The sequence below is a fragment of the Tursiops truncatus genome, chromosome 19 (assembly GCF_011762595.2).
Source record: "Tursiops truncatus isolate mTurTru1 chromosome 19, mTurTru1.mat.Y, whole genome shotgun sequence".
In the NCBI taxonomy this organism is placed as follows: Eukaryota; Metazoa; Chordata; class Mammalia; order Artiodactyla; family Delphinidae; genus Tursiops; species Tursiops truncatus.
This window is the reverse complement of record NC_047052.1, coordinates 27,175,173-27,185,842: the sequence shown is the minus strand read 5'-3', so window position 1 is coordinate 27,185,842 and position 10,670 is coordinate 27,175,173. Positions and strand designations below refer to the sequence as shown.

The 10,670-nt window shown below is 59.9% G+C and overlaps 1 protein-coding gene across 4 annotated transcripts in view; it reads left to right on the top strand.

Moving 5' to 3' along the window:
* The first annotated feature begins 8,767 nt into the window (after positions 1-8,767).
* Positions 8,768-10,670, top strand: part of LOC101323433 (adhesion G-protein coupled receptor G1) — a 62,838-nt gene continuing 60,935 nt past the window's right edge. For 2 of the 4 annotated variants that reach the window (XM_033845093.2, XM_033845092.2), the window contains exon 1: positions 8,768-9,135. The gene's annotated coding sequence lies outside the window, so the exon portion shown is untranslated. The remainder of the gene's footprint in view (positions 9,136-10,670) is intronic. The other 2 variants (XM_033845094.2, XM_033845095.2) reach the window with 2 other exon arrangements.

Here is a 10,670-nt window from a genome sequence, read left to right as displayed (position 1 = left end):
TTTGTGTTTTGTTTGCTGCTGTGTCCCCAGTGCCTAGAACAGTGCCTGGTACACAGTAGGCCCTCAGTAGGCACTCTCTTAAATGCATGGCTGAATCTATCCACCTGTCCAGCCTTCTGTCCATCCATCATCCGTTCCTTCTCCCCACATTTTCTCCCTTACCCACCAGTCACCCACCAGGCCCTGGGCTGGGGCGTGGCTTTGACGATCTGGCAGGGCACACGGGCTAGGAAAGAAATGACTCTCACACTAGGGGATGGGCCCCAGGTGAGGGGGAACCCAGGGGACTGTGGGAGACATGGTGTGTGTTGGCAGGGGAGGCGAGGGAAGGCTCTCAAGGTTGCAATTATGTACGTCAGTGCCTAGCCTGGGTCCAGCCCACAGTGGCTCCTGGTACAGGCTTTGCCAAATGAATCAACAACTGCCTGGATGGCTTCTTGGAAGAAGAACGGGTGGCTCAGTTCTTAATACTATGGGTACTGGTGGTGGGGGTGGGAATCAGAGCCACCTGGGGGAATGGGTACATGGAATGAGAACTTTGAAAAGCTCCCCAGGAGAACTACTGGTCTCGGGTGAGGCCTCAAGGGTGATGCAGGGGCTGGGCAGGCAGGGCTGGGGGGGCAAGTGGTCCAGGAGGAGGCTGGGAAGGGTGTACTCAGAGGCTCCGTGGGGACGTCGTGCGTGAAGCAGAGCCTCCCTGGACCACTCCCCTCTGCACCCCGGGATACCTGGAGCAGCTGCCCCCAATCCCTGCCAAGGAAGAAGCTTCCATTCTTGCCCCCTCCCTTCGTCTGTGTCAGCTCAACATTCTGACAGCAGGGACCGTGCCCCCCGGCCCCCATCACACCCCCGCACTCCACCCTCGCCTCCTGCCTCTAAGTAGATGCTGGTTGCTGGCTTGTTTATCTTGCAGGCAGGTGAGTCTGGGGCCAGGCTTCAGGTGGGGCCTGAGCACGGAGGAGGCAGGTGGAAGCTCGCAGAGTTGGTGATTGCATATGGCGGTGGGGCAGCCACGCCCACCAGCCCTGGGGAGGCGGGCACTCAGAGCCCTTTCGGGGGCCACGCTGGGCCAGCAGCCCAGGGGTCCCTGGGTAGGGGTGCTGAAAGCCCATTAAGGGCTGAGGTGAGGGTTTGGGGCATGCAGCACCCAAGGGGCCAGGTCCGCTCCTGCAGGGAAACGCAGGAATGAGAGAGGGAGGCGGGAGCTGTGAGGCCACCGGAAATCGGGCAACACGGGCAGGCGGAGCCACACCTGGGGCCGCCGGGCCCGGACGAGCTCAGGTCGGGTGCCTGTGAGCCCTGGGAGGAGGTGGAAGCGGGACAGGCGGCGCAGGTAGAGTCCAGCCGGGGCCTGCCCAGACCCGAAGGTAAGAAGCTGCTGTTCGGGCCAGGGAGGAAGAGGTTGGGGGAGTGTGGCTCCCAGCCTGGCGCGCTCGACCTTGGCCGACCCCCGGTCTCGTTCCACGCCTGAAGGCATGTGTGAGGCCCGGCAAGGCCTCAGGCTTCTGCGCTGATGTGGAGGCCGAGGCTGTCGCGGGGTCACCCCTTGGCGCTCCGAGTGTGGGCGGCCATGCTTACGTGGTGCTTACGTTGGCACAGGGAAGGGCGCAGGGTGTGAGCTGTGCTCTCTGTGCTCGGATGAGGAGACTGCCGAAGGGAGGGGACTGAGGGGAGGCTGCAGAGCTGGGTGCTTGGACGGGGAGGCGGGAGGCGTGCCCCCGGCACCCAGAGCCTGTTTCCACCAGGGGTCCCACGGAAAACGGGTTTGGGAGCTGGTGGCGCCGGTCGTTTGGCTTTTGACAAGGAGCAGGAGGGCGGCCTCCCCAGGTGAAAGGGAACAGGGCCCAGGCCTGGGGCTGTACCTGCCCCTCTGGCCAGCACGGGGTCCCTCCGCCTCTCCGCGGCTCCCCCAGCCCGCAGCGCGGCCCTCCCGGCCGTGGCTGCCAGAGGCCGGAGGCGAAAGGCAAGCGGTTCCCCAAATGGCCGCTTGCTGACCCGGGCCAGGCCTCCGTCAGGCGACTCCTAGGTGGCGGCCCAGGACACACCAGGGTGAGGGCCGCCGTCCTGAGGAAAGGGCCGGCCCTGCCGGTGCCCGCTGTGGGAACTTCAGCCAGGCCTGCGGTCTCTGGGCTGGTTCCTTATCTACCTGGCCCGAGGTGGCGGGAGCAGAGGTCTGAAAACAAAGACGGGAGCGGCAGCCTTCCAGCCCCACCTCCGCCCCCACACACCCAGGCTCCTGGCTCCACTCGGCAGCCAGACAGAGATGGGTGGCTAGGGCGGGTGGGGTGGGGGCCTGGCGCCCGGCCAGCTCTGCCCCTACCCACTTGGCTCCCTGGGGCATTGCGGTAGCAAAATGGGCCCCCCGTGTTCCCTCTGTTGCTTAGGCCTCCGCTGCTAATGAGTGTCTGTCATCCTTGCCCCATTACACCTCCTAAGCCATCTGCGCCCCAGCACCTATGGGGAGACCCCGGGGGCGCTCCTTGGCTGCCGGGCCAGACGCACAGGCGGGAAGCAGTGCTTCTGAGAGGCGCTGGGGGTGTCTCTGGGGGCGAGGCTGGCCTTTCCACAAAGTACACACGACTCTTTATTTCACCAAAAGAGAAGTGATGGCCGCCCCGGTTGCCAGGTGAGCACACTGAGGCACCCTTTTTATGACTCCCAGGTGTGTTTCCTGTGCCGGGCGCCAGTGAATGTGTGTGTGGGTAGTGGGGGGCGGGAGTGGCAGTGGGACACATGGGGACATCAGAGTCGAGAGCCTGGGCCCTGGGAAGCCTGTGACATTCAAGCGAGATGGCACATTGTCACCCCAAGACAAAACAAGACCTGCCATCTTTGCCCACTGCTGTGCCACCTGGTGGGTAGTCGCTCAACCTCTCTGGGCCTCATTTGCCTCCCTTGGCATGGGCGTGGCGGTGCCTCACCCCTGACCAGAGCCACCTGGCCCAAGTCTTGGGCATCTGAGCAGCCGCCACTCAAACCTCAAGGGCCAGGGCTGGGGTGGGGGGCACTGACAGAAGGGGCACAACCACAGAGACGTCGGCGGCAGCTGGGATGGCCTGTCTGGGCCCTCATGTTCAGGAAGGGAGGCTCCTATGGAGGAGTTAGAAGCCTCTTCTGCTCCTCCCACGGGGGGCATCTGCATTGAAAAGAGAGCCTGGGATAATGACGGTACCTGTTACTCCCCGGAGGCCCTGGCCGCAGACAAGCCCGCACAGCCCCATTTTACACCCTTGGACACTGAGGCTCAGAAGCTCAGATCTGGACAGTTTGATGCCACGTCCCATGCAGTGCTGTTTGGAGGACTTTGGGGGCAATGCTGGGAGGAATCTGGGGGGGTGGGGTGATGAGGGGCAGTTTGGAGCCTCCCAAACCCAGTCACCGGGTCTCCCCCAGGCAAACCTGCCTCTGAGCAGAGCCCCAGGGGTCCCCTTGGGAAGAGTGGTTCTCCCAGATGTCACACCCCAAGGAAGGGCTGCACTTTTAGCTCCAGTGACTGAGTGGTGAAGCACCACCCAGCCCACGGGCTCCAATCCCCTGCGCTGCAAAGGGGCACCCTATGTTTACAGATGGTTAGGGTCTCACCTGAGGAACCCAGGCCTCTGGGTACCCGGTTCTGTGCCTGCTTCCTGCAGTAAGGGTGGTCCAGGCCAGTGGCATGGGAGTGGGGTTGTGGAGAGGGCTTGTGGCCTGTAGTTGGTGGGCCTTCCCTTGCCCTGGGATCAGGGGCTTCTGAAGGCTGGGAGGCAGGAGTGTGGCCTGTTCTGGCTGGATTCAACCTTCCTGCCAAGTGTACTTGAGGGGCTGGGCTGAGGTCAGACATTCCGTCATACCTAGGAAGAGCAGGAGGCCACCCTGTCTACCTTCTATCTTGGGTAGCTGGGCACCCAGCCATGCCCGCCTCCCGGAAAGGTCAGCAGGGGTGGCCCTTGGAGACCCAGCCAACCTGAACTTTGTCTAAGGCCCTGAATAATGTTCCTAGGCAGGAACAGGGTGACCGTGGGGTTTGGGGGATGTCTGTCTGTCTGCCTGCCTGTCTGGGGCAGGTCCAAGGACACTTCTTGTAGGCATGTGGTCACTGGAACCAGGAAGAGGGTATTGGGGGAGGAAGGAAGCCTTGAAGTCAGATCCTGTGTGACCTTGGGCTGGATGCCCTCCCTCTCTGAGCCTGTCTCTTCCTTCAGCAAAAGAGGCAAGGCTTCCTGGGCAGGATCATGGGAGAAAATGCAAGTCACTTGTGTTGTACACAGTAAGAGCTCAACAGTGGTGCATGGGCTCTGAGTCTGAAGCCTTCAGGGGGAAGGGGTGGAGAGAGGTCAGTGCTGGGGACAGGAGCCCAGACCACAAGCCCCAGTACTTTTGAAACCTGATGCAGGTAAACGTGGGTGGGGCACCTGCCTGGACTCCACCCCCGAGAGAGCCAATGGGGTTGAGTCTGTCCTTGGAGCTCCAAATAAGGCCTCAGAAAACCGGCTTGGACCTGGGCGGTCTCTGCCCTTCTGCTCGCCTGGCCCTTCATTCCATCACCGGGGCTGGCACCAGCCTCCTGCACCCCAAGCCTGGGCTTGAATCTCCATTAGACTTGTCCTGTTGGCTGATGGTGCCTCTAATTCTCCCTGCGTCTTGGATATGTCAGGCTCCCAACTCCTTCTGCAGCTGGGGGATGGGTGGTGGGTAAGGGCGGCAGGCCTGAGGCACCGGGCACACAGTTCCCTTTGTGAGGGCAGCTGAGTCACATGGGCATTGCCATCCCCCGGGCCTGGGACGGCTGTGATGGTGTTATCATGGGACTGCGGCTGCCCCCGCGCCTGCGGCCAGGAGGCTTTCCCACGGGAATGTACTGGGAGGTGGCTGGGAGCATTGGCCACAAAGCACGTAGTCTGGGTCACAAGACAAGGGTTCGAATCCTGGCTCTGCTGCTGATGTGCTGTGAGGCTTTGGGAAAGTTCTCTGTCTGTGCCTGGGTTTCCATCTCTGTTAAGTGGGATCAATCATCACAGTTTGTAGAGGAGACACTGGCCATGAAAGGGCTTTGTCAATGGCGGAGTGCTGGGCCCTTGACATTTGTGTTGACTTGATGATAATCATGACATTGGCCAACATTTGTTGAGCACCTACTGTGTGCCAGTGGTGGTGCTCAGTGATTTACAAGGCCCCTCAGCTTGCAAGGGAGAAGCCTGAACTCGAACAGCTCTTGTCCAATGAAAACCCACCTACACACAGGCAGTGGTTGCCCATGACTCTTCCTGCAGGTGGGCACAGCTCTTCACTGGTTGCAAGGCTGCCCAGGCTGGAGAGTCAGAGATGGAAAAGGGTGAGGCCTCCAGGAAGAAGCCCTGCTGTGTCTTCCCACTTGCCCAAGCCTCTGTCACAGTGGCCACCACGGATGTCCCGTCCTCCCTCCTGGCCTGGGGAACACACGCCCTCCCACCGCCCTGGCAGCCCCCTCTCTGTCTCCTTCTCAGGCTGCTCTGAACAGCAAAGCCCTCACAATACATCAGAGCACGCATTTGTGCCAGGGCTAGGCCATGAGCTTTACGTACGTGGCCTCATTTTTACTATTGGTGGTGCTGTTATTATCCCCACTTGACAGTGAGACAGCGGATGGCTAGAGAGATGCTGCCTGAGTCACCCCGGCTGGCAGAGCCGAGCAGAAGCCCATTGGCCTGAGCCCAGAGTCTGAACCAACCTCCAGGTGGTAACATTACCCCCTCTCCTCCATCCCTTCAAATGAAGACCTTTCTGCAACTTTCTGCACTCTCCACCGCATCTCTGGTCACCGTCACCAGCCAGTAATGTCTATGACCTTCCCTGGGCTTGGGGGACCCCAGCCCTTCACCCTTGAGTCCTAGCGATGTGTTTCCAGTTGCCTTTCAGAGGGTTCCCCAATATGTCGCAAGGGTACCCCCATTCCACTGTGCCTGTCTTCCAGATCTGTACCCCGTCCCATCCCCTCACATACTTGAGGGCAGTTTCTGACATCCCCCCTCACATGTGAGAAGAGGTCCTAGCCCTGCTTCTGGTTTCTTGGACCAAAGTCTCCCCCCTAGCCTCCCACCCACCTCCATCTTCTCCAGTGCCCCCGCTGGGTCCTGGCCTCCCGTCCACATCCCATCCCATCCCATCCCATCATTGCTGGTACAGCCCCTAGAGTAGACCAAAGTTTCTCCTGCTTTAACAAATGCTGGGGGACTTCCCTGGCAGTCCAGTGGTCCATGCTTCCACTGCAGGGGACACTAGTTCGATCCCTGGTTGGGGAACTAAGATCCCACATGCCATGCGATGTGGCAAAAAAACAAATGCTGGAACCACCTGGGATCTTGTTCAGATACATATTCTGATTCACCAGGTCTGGGACACACCTGAGATGCTGGATTTCTGACAACTTCTCTGGTCATGCCATAGGTCTGTGGGCCATTCTGAGTGCTTCTCAGCAACTTTGACGAAATACCATCAAAGGCAAACTCCATGCTTTCAGAATCTGCCATCTGCCCTTAGCCCCCTAATTAGATCCTACTTCCTTCCAAGGATGTCTCCCATGTCCCACCTCTCCCCCTCTGTTGATGCCGTTCCCTCTACCCAGAATGCCCTTCCTGCTGGTCTCTGTTCACTGAAACCGCTTCTTCAAGACCCAGCTGGGGCTCAAGGGCCGACGAGCCTGGTTCAAACCCTGGCTCTGACCCTGAAAGGTGAGGGCAAGGTCCTCGCCCTCTCTGTGCCTCCTTCCTCTTCTGTGGAGCAGGATAGCAGCTGTCTTGAGAGGCAGAGGAGATGACGAATGTGATGAACCTGGCAGGGGCCTGGCACCTGGTAGGTGCTTGGTTAGAGCCCACAGGTCTGGAGGTCCAGCCGCAGACCAGCTGTATCTCTGACATACCAGTGGGACCAGCCTACAGAGTTGGGAGGATACAGTGAGAAGGATCCACAGAGAGCAGAGGTCTTAGACAGTGAACCCTATGGACACAGCCCCTGTTATCAATCCCATAGACGTATCGAGGCTAATAAGAGGTAGTGTTGTAATTAATAATAACTTATTTGGTTTCTCTCCTCTGACTCTCAGAGCCCTCTGGGGCTCTACGGTGCTGATAACTGACTGTCTGGTGTCACCACCACGTGAGCCAGGGTTGTCTCCACCCTCTGGAGCCTAGCACAGTGCCCAGCACACGGCAGGTCTCTGAGCAGCCTGATGGTGAGAGAGCAGGCAGAGCTTGGCAAGCAACTCCTGCCCCGGCCGGGCCACCGCATAGGCCTTTCCTGGGTGGCTAGGGTGGCAGCTGGCTCCAGGCTTCTCCATCCCTTGCTTGGACATCCAGCTCAGCAAGCCCGTGCCAACCGCAAAGTAGCGCCACTGACCCTCCATCTGTGCCCTGCAGGCCAGCACCCTCTGTGGCATGTGTGTGTGTGTGTGAATGGGTGGGTGACTGCTGTCTGGCTGGCCTGGACCCTGGGGAACAGCTGAGGCTGCCCCAGTGAACAGCTGGCCCAGCCCTGAAGGACAGACCTTGGGGAAACTGAACCCTAGAGGTGGTGACTTGCCCAAAGACATGCATGTAAGGGAATCCCCATCCTTTCCCGGATCCTTTCCACCCCATCCTTTTTCTGCTCCCTTGTTTCGTGGTCCCCCTAGGGAGGCTGAATTCATGAGTGCTTAGGACAGCGGGCTGTGGAGCCGGACCACCTGGGCTCCCACCCCATCTCTGCCACTTCCCAGCTGTGTTATCTTGGGCGAGTTAACTCCCTTCTCTGGGCTTCATATCTCTTCCTTCTGCATCACCACATTCACCATGAATATTGACCGAGGGCTCATCAAGTGTCAGGTGCTGGTCTGAGCAACATGTTTTCCTGTGGCACCGTGGCGACAGTGCCAGGGAAGGGTCTGGAATGTAGTAAATGGTCAGTGAATGTAATCATTATTATTATTACTCTTGTTATTGTTGCTGTCATCGCTTGTCCTCATTAGGTTGTGAAATCCTTCCAGCATCTGTGACTTGGGAATCATCTGTTCACGTTGGAGGGATGAGGGAAGATGGGGATCCCCGCTCCGCGGAGGGTGTGGGGGGGTGCCCTGGGCCATCCGAAGCTTCCTGACTCCCAGGGTGGCCATGAACCTTAGCAGTGGGAGGGAAATGCTGACAGAGGCCAGTGACCAGAAGGGGAATGGGGGCGTCGGCCCGTTTCCAGATTTCTCTCTTTGAGCTTTTGGAACCACCAGGAATGGTTCCTCACCTGGGCCTCAGTTTCCCCTTTGGCCCAGCAGATGGACTGGGCGGCCATTTCCAGAAGCCCCTGGGGTCTCAGAATCCAGATCTTGAGTCTTGGAATGTTGAAACTGTGAGTGCTCGGGGGAGCGCTGAGATGGATCCCCTTGCCGGGGGGACTAGCGGAGGCTCAGGGAGGAGTCAGGTCAGGTGGCCAGTTGTGTGTGGCCTGGCTGGCCGCATGCCAGGCTGCTTGACACCCCCCTTCCCCGGCGTGCCTTCCGCCCTGCTGGTCAGCGCCGGCTCCTGCCTGCTGCCCAGGAGGCTGGGCTTTCTTTCAGGAAAGGGCCGTTGTTGCCGGGCCTGGGTGCGGGGTCGGGGTGGGGGGGGCAGCATCGGGGTGGCCTGTTGCCATAGCAACCCTGGCCTCTCGGCGGGAACTCTGTGGAGAACAGCCCTGGGGAAGTAACAGATGGAGGGCGAGGAGGAAGACTTATCTCCGACCAGCATCCGTCCATGAAGCCTGGCACCTGTCTGCCTGGATCGGGGGCGGGTGAGGCTGAAGTGCCCCCCTTGCCCAGAGCTGAGTCATGGGCATCCCCCAGTGTCCCCGCCTCGGCTCTCTCAGCCCTGCCCCCTCCCAGCCTCCCTCTGAGAAATCTGTGACTCACGTATGGTCCCGTCATCCCCAGCCGAGCTGGGAGGAGGGAGGAGCCCAGCTGGGGCAGGAGCGGGGTGTCCCCCGACCCAAAAACACAAGCCGGCGCGTCTCCGGGCTCCACACTGGCTGCCTGCCTTGCCCTGCCTCAGGAGAGGGGCTGGGAGCCTCCACACTCACCAGCTCTCTCAGAAACGGGACCACAGCTGGCAGGTTAAGCCTCGGAGGGGGATCTTGAAAGGCGGTTCAGCTGCCCGGCCCCGCGCAGGACCTTCTACCCAGGTACCAGATCAAGGGCATGACGGCAGGAGGGAGGAGGGATGGGAGTGTGTGCAGCAGAAGGTGGGGTGGCAGTGGACCAGGGCGCCGAAGTCTTGGTATCTGGGTGGGAGCTAGCCCACGAGAGCAGTGCTGTGCAGGGTCTCTAGAGTTGGGGGTGGATGGACGGGGAGACGCCTGGGAAGAGGATGGGCCTGAGAGGATGGAACCTCTCAGAGCCACTAGCCATTTGTTAGCTGGGGAAACTGAGGCTCAAAGTGATAGAGTCCCTGGGCGCTGCAAGCTGGGTCTGCTCTGTGGGTGGTGAGATACTGTGCTCTCCTGCCCCCACTGTACAGATGGGAGAACCAAGCTTGTGAGAGGACAGGGGCCTTACCTAAGGTCACAGAACAAGCCAGCCTCCCGCCTTGAGGAGGAAAGGATGCTGCCGGGGGCTGAGCATGGGCACGTGAGGGCAGCCTCGCCTCAGCTGCCCGGATGCTGCATCTGGGGCCCTCCAGTGAAACAGGGGCAGTCTGGCTCTTCATGGCCCGGGCCACCTTTAGGAGGAGATGGTCCTGGCAGTGGGGTCTGAACATGAGGGACCTGGGATGAGAGAGAATGTCCAGGAAACCAGCAGCAGTAGATGGGGAAGCAGCGGCTGAGGGCTGGAGCGCTCCCTGCTTGCTAACCGCCAGACCCCAGGCCCCCGTCTGCCCGGTGCTGATAGGGTTTCCCCACCTGGGAACTGCTGGTTCCTCTCCTCCCCGCCTCCCCAGCCAGCCTCCTTCCTGTGGTAACGAGTTGGGGTCTCTCATGGCCCCGTGGGAAGGGGCTGGTGTTCATTCTACTGAGGCAGTGGGGGGGGGGCGGCGTGAGTTAAGGCAGGACCCTCTCACCTGCCCCACTCCCATCCTGCCTTGGAGCAGCTCTGGCCTGGGCTAGGTGGGGTGGGGAGGAATAGCCTTTGTGGCTCTAGAGGGCCAAAGAAGTTTTGTTTTTTTTAAAAATAAATTTATTTATTTTATTTATTTATTTTCGGCTGCGTTGGGTCTTCGTTTCTGTGCGCGGGCTTTCTCTAGTTGCAGCGAGCGGGGGCTACTCTTCGTTGCGGTGCGCGGGCTTCTCATTGCGGTGGCTTCTCTTGTTGCGGAGCACAGGCTCTAGGTGCGCAGGCTTCAGTAGTTGTGGCACGTGGGCTCAGTAGTTGTGGCTCGCAGGCTTAGTTGCTCCACGGCATGTGGGATCTTCCCAGACCAGGGATTGAACCCATGTCCCCTGCATTGGCAGGCGGATTCTTAACCACTGTGCTACCAGGGAAGTCCCAGAAGTTATTCATATAAACAATTATTGAGCACCTACTGTGTGCCTGGTACTGTTCTAGGGAGGGGGGACACAGCAGCGAATGAGACAAATGAGGTGTGGGTGGTCCAGAGCCAAGTCCCTGCCCCCTTGCTGCAGATACCCTGAGGGCAGAGGGTTGATTCCTCTCGATTGGAGGCTGAGTGGGGAGAAGCGTCTCGGGTCAGTGAGAGCCACCAGCTGCTGAGTTGGTTCCC